Source organism: Mirounga angustirostris, unplaced genomic scaffold (genome assembly GCF_029215605.1).
Source record: "Mirounga angustirostris isolate CCGP_5_RB_7025 unplaced genomic scaffold, mMirAng1.0.hap1 SCAF_2, whole genome shotgun sequence".
NCBI lineage: Eukaryota > Metazoa > Chordata > Mammalia > Carnivora > Phocidae > Mirounga > Mirounga angustirostris.
In genome coordinates, this window is record NW_026991710.1 from 123,100,981 (window position 1) to 123,118,213 (window position 17,233).

Here is a 17,233-nt window from a genome sequence, read left to right on the forward strand (position 1 = left end):
AAATATTTAAAGGGATCTTGCAACAAATTATTATTTTTAATCTAAGTAATCACCATCTCTTATTTATGCTGAATTTTCTTTAAGTAGGAAGTTGGTGCATTCTAGCATACAGAAGCAGCCAAGAGGAAAATAGGTGAGAAAAAAGGCAAGCATGCTTAGGGTCCTGTCATTTTAGGCTTCAATTATACCTGTAAAGAAAGCCTTTTGCTCTTTGTTAATATGAGTTGTATCACTTCCCTGGTGTCGGCCAGGCAGTGTTCCCAGCTCCTAGGTGAACTCCAACATGGGAAATGGGATTAATGCTTTGGGGTGACTGTCCTAGGCCTGAAGCAGAAATGGAACACATCCTCAACAATGGCGCTGCATCAGGGTTCTCCTGGCTCAAGACCACAGAGGAAATCACACAAGATGGGTGCTACTGAAGGAGGAAAAGGGTTCAGAGCCAGGTGAGTGGAGATAGAAAATGAGAGGCACCTCTCTGGCTGGTACCAAAACCAGCTTAGCTCTGGGAGCTGAGCGGGGAGCAGTCTGTGAGGACCCAGACGCAGCTCCCCCAGTACCAGCAAGTGGGCGGAGCTACATGTGGCACCAAGAATGCTGAGCGGGAGATCAAAAGGCTGCCTGAAGCCCTTCCACTGTTGGTATTCAGAAGAGATTTGGTGGATTCTTTGATCTGCTGGTTGGCTCTTGTATCACGGTTTGGCCCCCACATGCAAAGACAAATGAGAATGGAGAAATACAGGATGAAAGGTTTAAGAGTGCTGGGTCAGGCTGAATGTGTCCCATGGTGAGAGTTTAAATTTCTGGCCCCCAAGTAAAATTCTTCAGAGTAATCCTCCCGCCCACTATCCTCAGAGATGCCCTCATCAGGAAACACAGAGGAAGGGGTAGGCCTAGCACTGTGTAGACAGAGGCTACTAGGGGAGTGACTATGTCCGAGGCTGACTACTATCTCTAGAATTCAATCACTGTGGGATGTGAGAAAGCCAATAAACCACAGGAACAAATTTATTATTTGCATCGAGAGAGCTCAAAATAAATTATTTTACTATCACCAACAAAATCATTTATAAGAATTAGAACTGTTCACATTATCACCATAAGCTCTTTTACTATGGTAGATTAAAGAAAACTACAGAAGAAATATCCATTATGGTCCTGAAAAGAGTAAAAAAAAAAAAATCACATAAAAAAGTTTAAAGAGTTGCTAAACGTTTATTCCTTGAATCATAATTTTTGGACCATTTGAGCACACAGTGGTAGGTTAATTAGATAGGTTGTTAAATAAAATAAATAGAAATCATACATTTTCTACTAACTGACATTTATTGATGGTTAAATCAAAATATAAAGCAGGAAAAGTGTTGAAGGCAGGCCCTGGTTCATTTGACTTACTTTTGGAGATTACTGCTGAAGGTCTCTCCAAGGCTTATGGACTTCAGCCTGAAGATCCTAACAATAATAGTAGCAAAGGAGAGAAGAAAAAAGTTAAAAATTAGTTAGTAGAATAACTCCTCTTCCTGTCCCAAATTGTGAAATAAGATTCCTTCATACAAATAATACCAAGTACCTAGTATGTGTTTAAATGTACTTTTTTTCAAAGTCCAAACTGTAATCCCTACAGGAGAAACTAATCACTAATTCAGTGAAATGCCAGTACACCCGAATTATGCATATGTATTGTTATATTCCAATACAAATGTGACCTTAGGGATAACAATCTGATCTCTCCAACTTATGAGACATGAAGTTCTCTTTACCCAAACCAAGGGCATCGCAGTTACCTTTCTGCTCCTACCTAACTCTAGACAGGGCTAATAATTTATCCCTCCGCCTGTTTATTTTCCCACCGCCCTCAGAGGGTCAGGTGACCTGGGAGGCAGGAAAAGCGCCTTTCCCGGCTCCCACTTCTATTCATCTCTTGAGGTAAACGGCGAGGGCCTCTGCTCACGAAGCTTGGGACGGAGTCCACAGACTGACGGAGGCAGATCAGCCGGGGTCGGACGGGACTGCGGGGAAGAACGGCCCGCCTCTCCCAGAAACTGTGAAAGTCCTGCCCCGAGCTTCGCCCCTGCCGTCACGAACCTCGGTGGACTGGCCCGTGGAACAATTCTGGTTTTCCGTTCCGCCGAAGTGTGTCCCCCACCAGTGGCAAAGGGCCGGGCGCCGGTGCTGCCCCCTCCTCCCGGGGTGGTTCGGGGACCTGGCGCCGAGAGAGGGGACGCGGGAGCGTCGTCCGGGTTACTGAGGGGGCGGGGCAGGCCCGGAGGGGCGGGGCTAGGCTAAACCGGGGCTCGCGATTGGGACAGCTCTAGATTCCTCGGGCACGGGGGCGGAGCCTAGCGGGAGCGGAGCCTACTGAGGGCTGAGTGCGGCTCCAGACCTAGAAAGCTTTTCAAACAGGGCAGCTTTCAAAAGTTAGACTGCTTTCAGAAATTAGTTCAACTGAGGGCGCCTGGGTGGCTCAGTCGTTAAGCGTCTGCCTTCAGCTCAGGTCATGATCCCAGGGTCCTGGGATCGAGTCCCCACATCGGGCTCCCTGCCCCGCGGGAAGCCTGCTTCTCCCTCTCCCACTCCCCCTGCTTGTGTTCCTGCTCTCGCTGTCTCTCTCTCTGTCAAATAAATAAATAAAATCTTTAAAAAAAAAAAAAGAAAAGAAATTAGTTCAACTGACCCAAGGGTCTCCAGTTTGCCGACCTGAATCATTTCCTTCATGGCACGGCATTCTTAATATTTTGCTCCATTTCCCTGTTGTCCACGGGGCTGATGGAAAAGTGCTCAGCTTGGTTTTGTGACCCCAGTGGCTTGATGCCCCTTTATGCAGCTAGAAAAGTCATTCTTTTCCTTCGTCCTCAGCCTCTGTTGCAGTCAGACCCATCTTTTCCCTGCCCTCCATAAATACTTTTCCCAATCCTGTCTCCAGCAGGATAACCCAATTTTGAGTTGTGGGGAGCTAAAAGCTCAAGATCTTTTTCATAGAATCTTCTTGCATCCTGTCTTATTATTACTTTTAAAATTCTTACCTGAAACTCAGTTTTTATATTTACATTGACTAAATGTCAGCCTATTAATCTCAACCCATCATTCCATCCCATCTTTCACATGGAAATGCAAAGAAGTGAGCTTTCTGGCCTATTCTCTCATATGTATAGAGGGCAAGAGAGTGAGGATTGTTGTTGATTACTTCTCAAATACAGATGTGCTGGAAAGTGAGGCTTCAGTGCCTACTGTCACACACTGTAGGAAAGCGAGCCATCAATATTGCTCACACCAGTCGTTCTATTAGCCACAAATTGATTCTATTTGGAGTACAAACATAACCATAACCACACTTTTCATTCCAGCATCTAATTTGCTGCACCAACATATGAAATTATTTCCACCAAGTAAGTTTACATCATACAGGCAACTGACAACCATGACTACCGGTAACTGGGCTCCACATGATCCTCCACAGCAGTAAGTCCTGTTCTAGCCTCATGAATTCAGCTCCCAGTTTTCAAACATCACCTTAACACAGCTCCACTGTGACTTGTGTGAGTTTTGTTCCAGCCCTTGCTGCCTTGTGTGTTTAGAGGTTTGTGAATTCCATGCACCTTCTTTCTTACATGAGGCTCTCCCTAGTTTGGCTTTCTAGGTGGCTTCTTCTTGCCTCTTTGCATTTATTCCTCTGCTTGCTGCTTTTTCACTGGCAGTTCCTTGACTAATTCTTTCTCCTTTGCTTAGTATAGTATTTCTAGAGCTAGGGAATTCAGTTAGAGAAATTTGTTTGCAAGTGACAGAAAACCTCAAATTGGCTTAAGCGAAAAAGGTACCTGATTATTTCCTCCAACCAGAGGATGCCAACTTCAGCTGCCACTTTATCTATACATTCAGGGCCTTCTGAAAACTTTCAGGACTCTAGAGCACCCCACCTTTCAGCACACAGAATTAATCTCTCCCTCTCTCTACAGCTTCCTCTGAGACCAATTTTATGATATGCCTATCACTTTGCATGGATCTTGGTTTATAGGAGTTAATCTCTCCTGAAAGACTGTGAGCTTTTGAAAACAGAGACTGTTTTATTTTTCTCTGAATTCCCTGGAATAGTACAGGGATTAGTATATAGCATATGTTCAAAAATGTTTATCTAATTAACTGAATGAATGTCAGGATGGCTAAAGGCTCCTCAAGCTGATTCTTCCATATGTAATTCTTCTCATTGCTTCCTCTCCCACCTCCACCTAGAATTGGTGAGGTGAGAGAGGATACAGTTATAGCTTGAATGCTAATACTGACCTAATAAGATCCAGAGAGCCCCCTTCTGATCTTTGCTCTGGAGAAAAGGTTTTCAGAATATCTCAGCACACAAGGAAGCAAATGATAATCCTCTAGGGGAAACCAATACATCTTAACTACTTCCCCATAGTTGTTCTCGAAGTGTTTCTGATATCTCAATCATCACTTCAATCATCTCAATTATCACAGTCTTCCACGATGAAAATTACTTTGAATCATTCTTGTTTTACTGAACACATCCCCAAGGAATATCCAAAGAAAGAATATATGAGGTAAAGTTTTTGAGTTCTTTCATGTCTGACAATGTACTTATTTTGCCTGTGGTCATTTGGCAGGGTTGGGCATTCTAGGATAACAATCATTTCCTCAGTTTAGAAGGTATTGATTTTTTCCCCTAGTATCCAGTGTTAATGGTGAGAAGTCTAATGACAATTTTCATTCTTTTGATGGGATCTTGTGATAAGATCTGTGTCTGCAGTGACAATCCCAGATCTCTGTAACCTAAAAGGACAAAGTTTATCTCCTGATTACAATTGTAACTACCCCCAGTCAGCATTGGGTTTTGCTCCATACTACCTTCAACAGCAGAACCCGTGCTGAGAGGATTATTACCCCCCAACCCCCAGCACTGCTGGTTTGTGACAGAGAGAAGAAGAGAGTAAACTGCACAGTAGCTTTTAAAGGCTTCATCCAAAATTATATCAATCATTTCCTCTCCTATGTCATTGGTCACAAGTCACATGGCCATACTCAATTTTAAGGGAACGGGTAACTTTGATCTTACCATGAAAGAAGAACCAGATCTCTGTAAGTGGTCATAATGAATATCCCAGATCTGGTTTTTTCTTCAACTCGGGCATTTTTTGGATTTTTTTTTATCCTTTCTGTCCTGACATTTCATGGGGCTCTCTAGTAGAGACTGTCAGCTGAATATTCACATTCTTCCTCTGAGTTAGATAACTGTCTTCTATTTTTAAAACATTATTTCATTTTCTCTTTTCTATGATTCTTGCTTATTAAATGTAGATCTAGATTTGTCCTTTTTATCCCTGTTTTTTTTTTTTCACTTGTATCCTCTTTGCTTTTTTGTTCTAAAATCTGGACATTTGGACGGTATTATTCTTTCTGTATTTTATTGATTTTCTTGTGGGTGGGAGAAATCATATTTTTTAGTCTTTAATAGCTCTTATTTTTTTATTTATCCTTTTGTATAAACTCTTTTATGGATGTACTAGGTTTTATGGATGTACAATTATTTCTAAATATATGAATTAGTTTTGTCCTGTTTTCTCTAAATTATTTTTTCCTCCAGAAAATTCTTTTCTTCTGTTAATGTTGATATTTCTCTTTTTGTGGCTATTGTTCTTCATTGCTATATTAGCTAGCATTATATAATTAGCTGCTAGTAACAGAAAAAATATACAGAGGAAGCAATGAGAATTGGAATGACACTCCACGGTGTAAGATTCTCCGTTCTTTTTGTCTTGTGGCTCCACTGTATATGGATACCATTCCCAAGGTCACTCATTGTCCACAGCGGCCGCTTTCTAAGCTTATATCTGTATTTTATCTGAAGGAAGGATGCATAGGGGAATGATGGCATCTTCTTTCCAAAAAATTGAACACATCCTTTCTTGCTATACATACCACTGGAAAGGACTTTATCACAATCCCACCTTTGGCTTCGAGGGCAGCTGAAAATACGATCTTTATTTTGAGTAGCCATATGATTTGCTAAAAGTCAAGATCCTGTAACTATGGAAAATAAGAAAGGGTGGATAACAGGGGACAATCAGCATCAATGCCAAAGACATCAGTTCATAGGTAAGAAAGAAAGATTGGATCTCTTGCGTGAATTTCCTCTATTTTTGTCTAAATGGGACTGTTCTCCAAGTTTCCTCCTTGGGTAAGAATTTTCAAAGCTCTGGACAAGGTGGGCAAGTCCTGTCTCCTAGAGTTTCTTTCAGGGTGACAGAATAGGGAACCAGCTTTTTGGCTGTGCCCTCTATGCCAGAAGTAGCCAGGCCTGAGGGGCCAACCTGTGCACTGGAGCCTAAAACTATCTGTTGAACATTCATTTAATGTCTTTATGAGGGGCGCCTGGGTGACTCAGTGGTTAAGTGTCTGCCTTCAGCTCAGGTCATGATCCCAGTGTTCCTGGGATCGAGCCCGCCTCGGACTTCCTTCTCAACAGGAGCCTGCTTCTCCGGCTCCTACTCCCCCGCTTGTGTGCTCTCTCGCTGTGTGTCTCTCTCTCTGTCAAATAAATAAATAAAATCTTTAAAGGAAAATAAAGTCTTTATGAAAGAGTTATGGTTTAAAGTATTCCTTCCTGCTCCCTGCTCCCTTTCTAGGGGTGAGGGTGTTAAATAGGGGGTTGAGTGGTTAAATTTATCATGTTCAGATTTTATTGTTTTCCCTATTTTCAGCCAACTTCCTCATTTCCTTGCTCTTCTTTAACCCTGTGGATGGTGAGCAATGACTCCAGGGTTTATTTTGTTTATTTATTTATATTTTTAAAGATTTTATTTATTCAACAGAGAGAGACACAGCGAGAGAGGCAGGAGGAGTGAGAGAGGGACAAGCAGGCTTCCCGTGGAGCAGGGAGCCCGATGCAGGGATCAGTCCCAGGACCCTGGGATCAAGACCTGAGCCAAAGACAGACACTTAACGACTAAGCCACCCAGGTGTCCTGACTCCAGGGTTTATACTGGAAGATTGTCCTCGGCTGCTCCAGTGCTGTGGCTTTCTCTGCATGTTTCATCCTTCACCCCCCTCCCTTCCACTTTGTATCTTGAGATCGTTTTTTAACTCTCTCATCCACTGACAACTACTACCTTATTTTCATCAGTTATAAGTATGTTTGTTTGTGGTACTTATACATTTTTATTTCACTGGAATATCAGAGAGGAAGGGAGATAAACATATGTGCTCAGTTTGTCAGCTTCTGAACCTGATTTCTCAGGAATGGATCCTAAAATAAGACAGAGGAAAACTTAAGGGCAGAAAAGAAAGGAAGAGAAATTATAGAACAAAACTAGAAAATGTGATGAAAAGTGACAGGGAGACATCGATTAAATCATAATGGTCAAGTCACCAAACTACCTGTCTTAAATTTGTAATAGATAAATTAACTAATATAATTATCTAAAATTTTGGATCAAATTCACTTATTTGTATATGGGCTGGCTGTTATGCATTAATTTCCTCTTCCTAAAATATATATTTTGAGGGAATAGCAAATTCCATGGGACAGTATTAGGTATCCTTATACTTCTCTAGTCGGGAGAGAAGAATATGACATAAGAAGGTCAATTTCAGGCTTCCACCTTAGAATATGAGTTTTTCTAGATTTTATTTATATGAGAGAGAGAGCATGCGCTAGAGAGTGGCAGAGGGAGAGGGAGAAACAGGCTCCCTTCTGATCAGTGAGCCAGATGTGGAGCTCGATCCCAGGACCCCGAGATCATGACTTGAACTGAAGGCAAACGTTTGACCGACTGAGCCACCCAGGCACCCCTGGAATATGAATTTTGAGCAACAAGACAAACAGCCTGAAGATGTTTGGCATTTATTCCATACCAGCACTGACCTCCTGCCAAGATAATTCCTGCCAAGAAATCATTGTTGTGGTTTCTGCTTCCTTAGCCTCAGAATCAGCATTGATTCCTGCCAGTTCCCAAGCCCAGCTCTTCAGATCTCTGTCCATTTTCCTTTTGCCTAAATTAAGTACAGTAAAATTCTGTTGCTTGGGATTAAATCCTAACTGACATAAATGTTGGTACCAGAGATTGGATTGTGGGAAAAGGAACTTCAGGGAAGGGTTCTTGGGATTGATTATCTACATGGAGGTGAAAAGCAATGACGTTCCAATTCTTGTTCTTACAAGGAAAGGTAGCAAACCATGACCTCTTTGATAAAAAAAAGTAATTATCAACTGAGATTACTTATAAACAATTTTCCATTGAGGAGAGTAAAACTCTAACAGATCATGGAGGTACCACCACCAAAGATCATCATGAAGCAAACTGGGAGTGTTGGGGGTTGAGCACCTGCTTCTGGTGGCACTTCATAATATAAGCAAGAAAGTGACAAACTCAAAATAATAAGTCCTGTTCTCAAAGCATGGGCTAAAACACTTTATATAACCATCCTGGAGCAAAAAGTCAAGTGACTTAATCACAGCAGGAGCTGATTCTATGGTCTAGGAAGATCTCTGATGTGAATGTTAGGGCATTCATCAGAAAAGAGTGCTACTTTAACAGTGCAAATGGACTTATCTGGGCATATTCAGAAGACTCTGAGTAACCTCAAGTCCAAAGCCCTCTGATATCTTCCACTGAAGCATCTTTGCTTAGGAAATCTCCCTCCTTTGTCTGACAGAGCTACTCTTCCCTTTCTTGAAGATACTGTTACTTCTTTGCCTGAGGTTGTTCCCTTGAAGAAAAAACACTTTCTTACTCAACATCTCATAATATCCAGATCTGTAATTAGATGTAAATCCCATTGTGTAGTGGGGGACAAAAATGAAAAAATGAAACTCTGAGAAGGCTCATGTATACACACACACACACACACACAAGCACATACCCATGCACGTGCGTGTGCATGGAATTTGCTAGTTTATGTCAACCAAACTCTATGGACATTGTTTTTCCTCCAGAAAGGATTTTGAAGGTGCTTGAACAAAAAGTGTGGAACCTAATATCAGAAAGAATGAATTTGTCAAGATGGGTATATTTTCCAAAGACTTTAGATTCCATGTGCTATTTTGGGTGATTAGGTATATTTTATTTAATAGTTTCCTAGTTTAGTTAATGAATATCTGGCCAAATGGATAGTAAATTTGTGTTGCAAAAATTCTGGTTTAACTTAAAGGAAGAGATTTAAAATCTTTTTTTTTTTTTTAATTTTATTTATTTATTTGACAGAGAGAGAGACAGCGAGAGAGGGAACACAAGCAGGGGGAGTGGGAGAGGGAGAAGCAGGCTTCCCGCCGAGCAGGGAGCCCGACATGGGGCTCGATCCCAGGACCCTGGGATCATGACCTGAGCCGAAGGCAGACGCTTAACGACTGAGCCCCCCAGGAGCCCCAGAAATGTAAAATCTTTAAGAGATAGGAGTATAGGGTGCATATATCATATATGGCTCACCTTCTAACTATGTTCCCTAAGAAAGTACTGAAAAAAATGTCTTTTCATCAACAATTTGAGACCTAAAGAGGAAAATGCTAAACCTCTGTAAGTTTTCTACTAACTTATTTCCCTAGGTTGAGTGCTGGTGGGAGGTGTTATAACTGAAAAGAGCACCAAGACTTTAATGGAGATGCAAAGTTCCCAGGGTAAAACAGGTCAGTGGGATTATTAAATCTCAGTGGGAGATTAGGTATATTTACCATTATATTCAGCCATGCCATTGTGTTCATGAGAATAGCCTGATCTACAGAGATCTGTGGCTATGATTAATTGGTCATGACATTACTAGGAATCAAACTAATGGGTAACTTTTTTTAACTTAGAACTTAATTTGTATAAGAAATGAAGAAGAAAGATCTCCTAAATCTGGTAAACAGAAGCCTGGCTTGAGCTACCATAATAGACAGTAGGGAGTACTGAATTTTCATTATATTCCAAGAAGAGAAACACAGCCCCTTGAATGAAACCCTGGGGTCCAGACATAACACCAAAAGTGCACCCTTGGAATCTTTCTCCTTTTTTTCTTTAAAGGTTAACTATATTTATTCACTCAGGTAACTGTACTGGGGAAAGGAGTATACCCAAAACTTCTGGGTTGTTAGATATAATACACTAACTCCAAGTTAATGCTAATGCTAATTTTTAATCCATTATTAATAGATTTAAGGTAAATTAATTGTTTTTTTTTTTTTTAATCTAAAACAGGTGGTAAATCCTGGGCCATGCTATGGTTATTCTTCTGATGGCAGGAATTTTTAGTGACCACCTAACCCATAGAATAAAGGTTATTATGGCAGAAGAGAGTCAAGAAGAGGAAGCTCTTGAAGTTCTCCATTTATGCAGCAATTACACTGGGTCAGATAATTGAAAAGATCAAAAAAATTTTCTCTGGGCAAAAGGATACACAGAAGCGGAGTCAAGAAAGCAAAATGCAACTTCAGGTTGGTCCTGAATACCCACATACAACTTCTCTTGTCCTCCCTCAGTTGCACTTGATGCCCTTTGTCTCTAGAACAAAAGTGTACCAGGGGATCTTTTATTTATTTTTATATCTAAATCTTAATATATACTTGATTTTTTTTTCTATTTTTTTCCCCTCCTTGTTAAGGAATAATTGAAAAATTGTTGGAAAATAGAACTGCATATATTTAAAATGTACAATATGATGGTTTAATACACATACGTATTGTGAAATGATTACCAAGACCAAAGTAATTAATATATCCATCACCTCATAATTAACTCTTTTGGTGTGTGTGTGCTGAGAACACTTAAGATGTACTCTCAGCAACTTTCAAGTATAGAATGCTGTTTTATTAATTATAGTCACCATGCTGTACATTAGATCCTCAGAACTTATTCAACTTATAGCTAAAAGTTTATACCCTTGGCCTACATCTCCCCATTTCTTCCTCTCCTCATCCCCTGGCAACTACCATTCTATTCTGTTTTTATGAAATTGGCTATTTTTTTTAATTCCATATATAAGTGATACCATACAGTATTTATCTTTCTCTGGCTTATTTCACTTAGCATAATGCCATCTAGGTTCATCTATGCCATTGCAAATGGCAGGATTTTATTCTTTTTTATGGCTAAATAATATTCCAGTGTTTGTGTGTGTGTGTGTGTGTGTGTGTATCACATCTTTATTTATTCATCCATTGTAGGGCATTAGATTGTTTCCATGCCTTGGCTATTGTGAATAATGCTGCAATGGGACTGCAAGTATCTCTCTGAGATACAGATTTTGTTTTTTCACAATATATACCGATGAGTTAGATTGTTGGAGTTTGAGAAACCTCCACATTGTTTTCCATAATGGCTATACCAATTTATATTCCCACAACAGTGTACAAGGATTCCCTTTCCAAAGGGGTCTTTATACTGCCCACTGGTCACATAGCCCAAAGCTCGCTATGTAAGCAGGTAAAATAGGTACAGATTGTCAATTTATATATTTTAATATAAATAGTGTAGACTAGTCCAGAGTGCATTCAGGGGAGTTTCAGATGTTAAACAGCACATTATATGTCACTGGCTAGAAGATTTCATTTGTATGTTGGCCATGGCTCCAGGTATCCCTGGGATCAACTAGCTGCAAGCTAACCCTACACTTACATACCAAAATAATAAGTGAAAAGTCATACGGCATTTGTGAGGGAATTTCACACTTGAAAAATTTTTTGCATACTTCCATTTAATTCCCTGGGTTAGTTGGACAAAATAGATGTATGTTTTGAAGAATAAAGGTGTAATTGTGCCGCTGTTCCTGATCGAGCCTTCTTGCTAAAGCAACGTGGTGAGCAGCATATACTCCCTAGCCCCATATTTTGATTAATAGAAAAAACGGAAACAATTTACTTTTACTTAGGAGGACCAGCAGTGCACTTCTATTTTCCAACTTAGTAATCTGTCAACTTTGGCTCTTTGCTGCAAGTTAGTTCACGGGGACTTTAATTATCTTGCTGTCTTATAGAATATCAGGCCGGATCACAACACTGATAGGTCGTTTAATAGAACCTGGAGAGCAAGAAATAGCAGGCACGCTCTCTGCCTTGGTACTGTAAATACCTGCCAAAAGGGACAATATACATCTTGCGAAAACACAGTTTTCTCACATCAGTGAGGTTTTGGAGGGTTTAAAGGGTGGATACTCCAATGTGAAGGACAATTTGTGGAAATCTGCACATCCAACCAAAATGCTCATTTGTGTATCTTTGGATGTTAGAGGCTGCTGTGAATCACGGCCTCTCATCACATCTGCAGCTGTCACCTGCCTTGAGAGAGTAACTGCAGTTCTTATTTTCTGGCCCCAGGATCTGTCCTCATATCTGTCCTTCCTATGTCTTGTTCACAGCTTCACACTGATTTTGTGAACTTCTGAAATTATTCCAATAAATTAATTTTCTGAAGTTACCCAGAGTTGATTTTTATTACTTACAACTAAAGAATGCTAATTTACACAATAATTAAGAAAGTATAATGAATGAGATAAAATTTAATTAAAAAAACACAAATTAGTAGGTGTTAATTATGGATAATATAAATTATTCACCCTGAACATTTTAGAACATTATACATTTTCTAAAGTCATAGTTGAAACTCTAAGATTCTATTAAGAAATTGCATTAAAGATCATATAGAATTATTTTCTATTGTTACATAGAGATTTGATAAAATTAGTTTAAAAAATTGAGGCCGAAATATCCTATTTGTATAGTCAGATGATGATGATGCACATTTTTTAATGTGGCTGAAAATAAGATATTTCCAGGTTTTACAATTTCCTATTTGTAAAATAAATTAGGTGGAAAAGTCTAGTCAATATTTATCGATCTTACATAAACAGTGCACTGCTCTAGATATTCTAAGGTAAAACAAAAAGCCATTTGCTTATTGATGCTTGCAAGTAATAATTTTTATACTGAATTTAGAGTGGAAAACATTTTTATGGATTGTACCAATATGTATAACACTCTTATAATTGCCCTAAGTGTTTTGCAGTTAAAAGAACCTAGAAAAATAACTTTTAAGATTCAATCAAATATAATCAGCGAATAGTTTTTGAACTATGCATTCTCAAATTGTCTCTTTGACAAGATTTTGTAAAATGCAAGAGAGCTGGAAAAGGAGAAGCAGCAGGCTGAAAGCATGGTACCCAGGCATACCAATGTTAGGAAGGCACATTGGAAAGATGAGGGTGTGGGAAATAATTGCCTTAAAATCATCAACACCTAAGAAGGCTGGAAAGCCTTCAGGACCTAGCTTGAAAACCTTTACCTTGCTTGACATCTAATGTGTATTACCTTGGTTTTAAGTCTGGTTTTAGTTGTTGTTTTTTTCCTCAGTGTATGCAAACCACATTTTTTTTTTAATTTCAAAGTATACAAAGAACCAACTTTATTATAAAGTCTTATAAATAGTAGTTGGTACTAAAATTTATTTCCCCATTTTTTCAGCATTTTTATACTTTTGGTTCTTTTGGTGCATTCTGTTTTCTCAGACTGCTAAATCTGCCAACTAAAAAAATACCATTTGAATTTGAACATACTTAATATGCTTTTTGCTAATTTTATTTATTTTGTATCTCCACACACTGGATAAAGCTACAATGGCAATGTTTTCTACAAATGTAGACAAATTTCCACATAACAATATGCTTTACTAATTGTCACATCTCTTGAAACCTTAATTATGTGTGTGCATCATAATAAACATACATGTGTACATACATATCTGCTTATATGTATACAAATATCATTATAAGATATTAAGAGACATACCAGTATTTTTCCAATGCAATTCAGAAATGAAATTTTCCATTTTCCAAGGACAAAGATCTAACTGTATATGTAAGGGGAATTCTAAATTCATGAACAAAATTATAGAATATAATGATATTTTTCAAAGACTATTATAAACAAGATGACAAATATCACATTTGGTGAAATTCTACTATAACTTTCAGTTCAGTCTCATAGGAAAACAACTTATTAAATAAAAGTATAAATAAAAGCTGAATTAGACATAACAGGAAAAAAAATAAGGAGTAGCAGTGCTAAGCACTAAATTTGAAAGTCTAAATCCATTCATCCAACTATCCAACCAACCATCCATCTATCCATCCATCCACTCATCATTTCAATAAGCCAGGTAGTCTGCTAGGGTAAGAATATAAAGATAAATCATGACAGTGAACTCACAGCTAGAAGTCAAGACAGACATGCAAAAAAGACAACTGCTTCTGTGTTTTCAAGCTCTGTGACCCACTGTCTAGCATCAGAAAGACCTGGACTGATGTCCTTCTCTTTTCAATCGCCTAAGTCCTAGCCATCCCATTCTGCTCCCCAGGCTCTTCCTAATTCTCTCTGATCCTGACTCATTTCCTCTATGAGGTCTCCAACCTGGCACTCAGCTCTGACTCTCCTTTGATACTGACCTCAGGACTCCCAGGCATTCATGCTTCTGAGTTACCTGCCTTCACCAGTTTGCCTAACCAAAGTCTAGGATACTTTCATCAAAGCTCTCTCTCTCTCTCTCCTTCATTTGGGATCAGAAATGCATCAGAGTCTGATGGCTCTCTTAGCCTTCTCCAGCTCCCTCCCTATTTTCTCTCAAGCATTTCCTCAAATAAAAATCCTTGCGTATTATCAACCTCATCTTTGTATCAGCTCTTGAGGGACCCTGACCAACACTTCTAAAAAATTTTCCTAAATTCTCTTCAATGTTTTATGTCATGATACACAAGGTCAGAATCTCAGCTGGCCTAACCCTCCCAGTGGGCAGAATATTGAATGGCATATCCTCTTGTCCACTTTACGCAGATGGAGAAAGTGCTTGAGAAAAGAGTCCATGCTGATATATGGGCATTGTCTAATAGTTTTCCTGAATGATCAGAGACCTGGAAGAAGCAATATTGTTGACATGGAAGTCTGGGGAAGAGCTATATGGATAGACTATTTAGAATAGACCCAGAGTGGACAGAAGAGGCTCTTAATAACCAGGTAGATATACTTTCCTGCTCAGTGGAGGTAAATTTATTCTAGTGCTTACTCAGTGATTTATGGGCAATGTGATCATATTGGTAGGAATGGAAGTAACACAGGGATAGGCACAGTAACAAGCATTTTCCCTCCCAAAGGATGACCTGGTCTTTGCTACAGCCAAGAGCCCACTTTGCAAGCAGCAATAAACAGCCCCATGTTCCTAATAGGATACCATGCCTGGAAGGGCCAATCTTCTAGCTAGTAGCAAGTTGGTCATATTCTGTCCCCTCCGTCACAGAGGAGGTGGTGTTTTGTCCTAACTGGAATAGACATATATTCTGTATATAGATTTACCTTCTCAATTGGCTATGCTTCTAATAGCAGCATCACCTCTGAACTTAAAAATGCCTTATTTATGGCTATAATGCAAATGGCTTCTAGGGGATGAAGTAAGGGAGTTTGTTGATAGTCATGGTTTAACTGCTTGTACACATAATCTATTATCCATAAGTACCTGATCTTCTAGAAGGAAATAAATGAAGACTTAGAGCTCCAGCTGACACACACTATTTTCTAGGTTTGGGATGTTGTGCTACAGGAGGCAGGATATACTCTGAACCAGGAATCAGTGTATGGTGCTGTTTCCCAGAGCCAAGATACTTGGGTCCAAGAACCAAGAGGTAGAACAGGGAGTAGAACTGCTTGATATACCTAATATCCCATTTGCAAAAATTCACTTCTCAATAACACAACTCTAGGATGTGTTGAATTAGAGTTCTTGGTACCACAGAGGGAAATGATTCGACCAAGGGACACATTTTGTTTCCATTGAATTAGAGCAGCGGAGACTGATACCTGGTATTTGGTTTCCTCATAGGGCTTATAATATTGATAGGAGAGTTGATCTTGACCACCAAGAAAAAAGAGAAATATGGATGAAACCAAGGGGAACCTTGAAAGGCCTTCCAGAACCTCTGTGTCTAGTATTTAAAGTTATTAGAAGACTAAAACAATCTCATATATTTGGGAACACCAAGGGCTTGTATCCAATAGGAATGCATTTTCACATTATTCCATCACATAAACTGATCAACTAAATAGAAAAAATTAAGGAAAATGTACAATGGAGAAGGAAAATTGTACATACTTTTATACAATCATACATGGCAAGTCGTAGAAATAAACAAACTTTCATCTACCCAAAATATTGAGATGAAATCATATCAGAAACTTGAAGGACGATGGATATCACTGAACAATCATGGACTTGGATTTGAATGCTGTGGCAGGTGATATTTTTGGTTGACTCCTTTTGGGTATGGAATGATCATTACTTTGGTTGTGTAAAGGAGAATTGTAGTACGGAAGGTAGTAACTATTCTCTTTAAAATATGTGTTAGTATGGGAATATTGGTGTATGTTGACAGTGGACAGCCAAAGTGGTAGATCATAATGGGAATTTGTCCTTTTTTAGTCACCCAGCATCTGAACCTTCTACTTACATTTTGAAAAACCTTGTACCCTACAAGAAGTCTATACTTCCAGGTATAGAAGTTCAGAAAGTTACTTTCTGAGACTACTTTGTAATGAGAGTATGGACACACTGCCAGTTTCAGACAATTAGACACATCTGCTTCAGACTTTGAACCAGAAGGGAGTCCTCATGAGAGTGGCGGTAGTCATCATGTCATTTTCAGAGGTAACACTGTCCAGAGCCCAGGGCCAACACTGATGGATTTAGAAGGCCAAGGTGGGGCATCTGTGCCAACAGACTCCCTCTGACACAAGAGTACTTACAGGACCAGTTATGAGGCAGGATTTGGGGGCATTGTTCAAGGCTTCCTGTTTGGTCTCCAGCTCTGAATATTCTGTGAGGGATCCAATATGATTCTAACAAAATTGTATCTGCTTATATTAGCCAGAGCTAATTTTTCCTCTTTGCAATTATGACCTTGATTAATTCTCTACCTTTTCTGAATGGCTAATTTGAGAAACTTTTGGCTCAGACTGCCCGGACTAGATGGTGTTGCTTTTGCATGCATGCAAGATCAGACCCGATCTGCCAGATATTGACCCTACTGTTTGAATAACTTGTTTCAGTCCGGATTAGGATTAGCTCTGCCTCTAGAGCTTTGTGAAGCTACCCGAAGGTGTGCAGCATGTACTCTGTTTTGTCATATTGCTTCTGTTTTCCCAGCCAATAAGCCGCGGACCTGGGATTTATTTCGATGTTCTGACTTCAAAGTCCTTGCTCCTAATCACTATCTCCTA

At 39.5% G+C, this 17,233-nt stretch overlaps 1 protein-coding gene across 1 annotated transcript in view; it reads right to left on the reverse strand.

Annotated features, from left to right (window-relative positions):
- TTC29 (tetratricopeptide repeat domain 29) overlaps positions 1 to 1,454 on the reverse strand; it is a 240,207-nt gene extending 238,753 nt beyond the window's left edge. Inside the window, exon 1 of the mRNA XM_064583312.1 lies at positions 1,396 to 1,454. The gene's annotated coding sequence lies outside the window, so the exon portion shown is untranslated. The remainder of the gene's footprint in view (positions 1 to 1,395) is intronic.
- Positions 1,455 to 17,233: the final 15,779 nt, after the last annotated feature.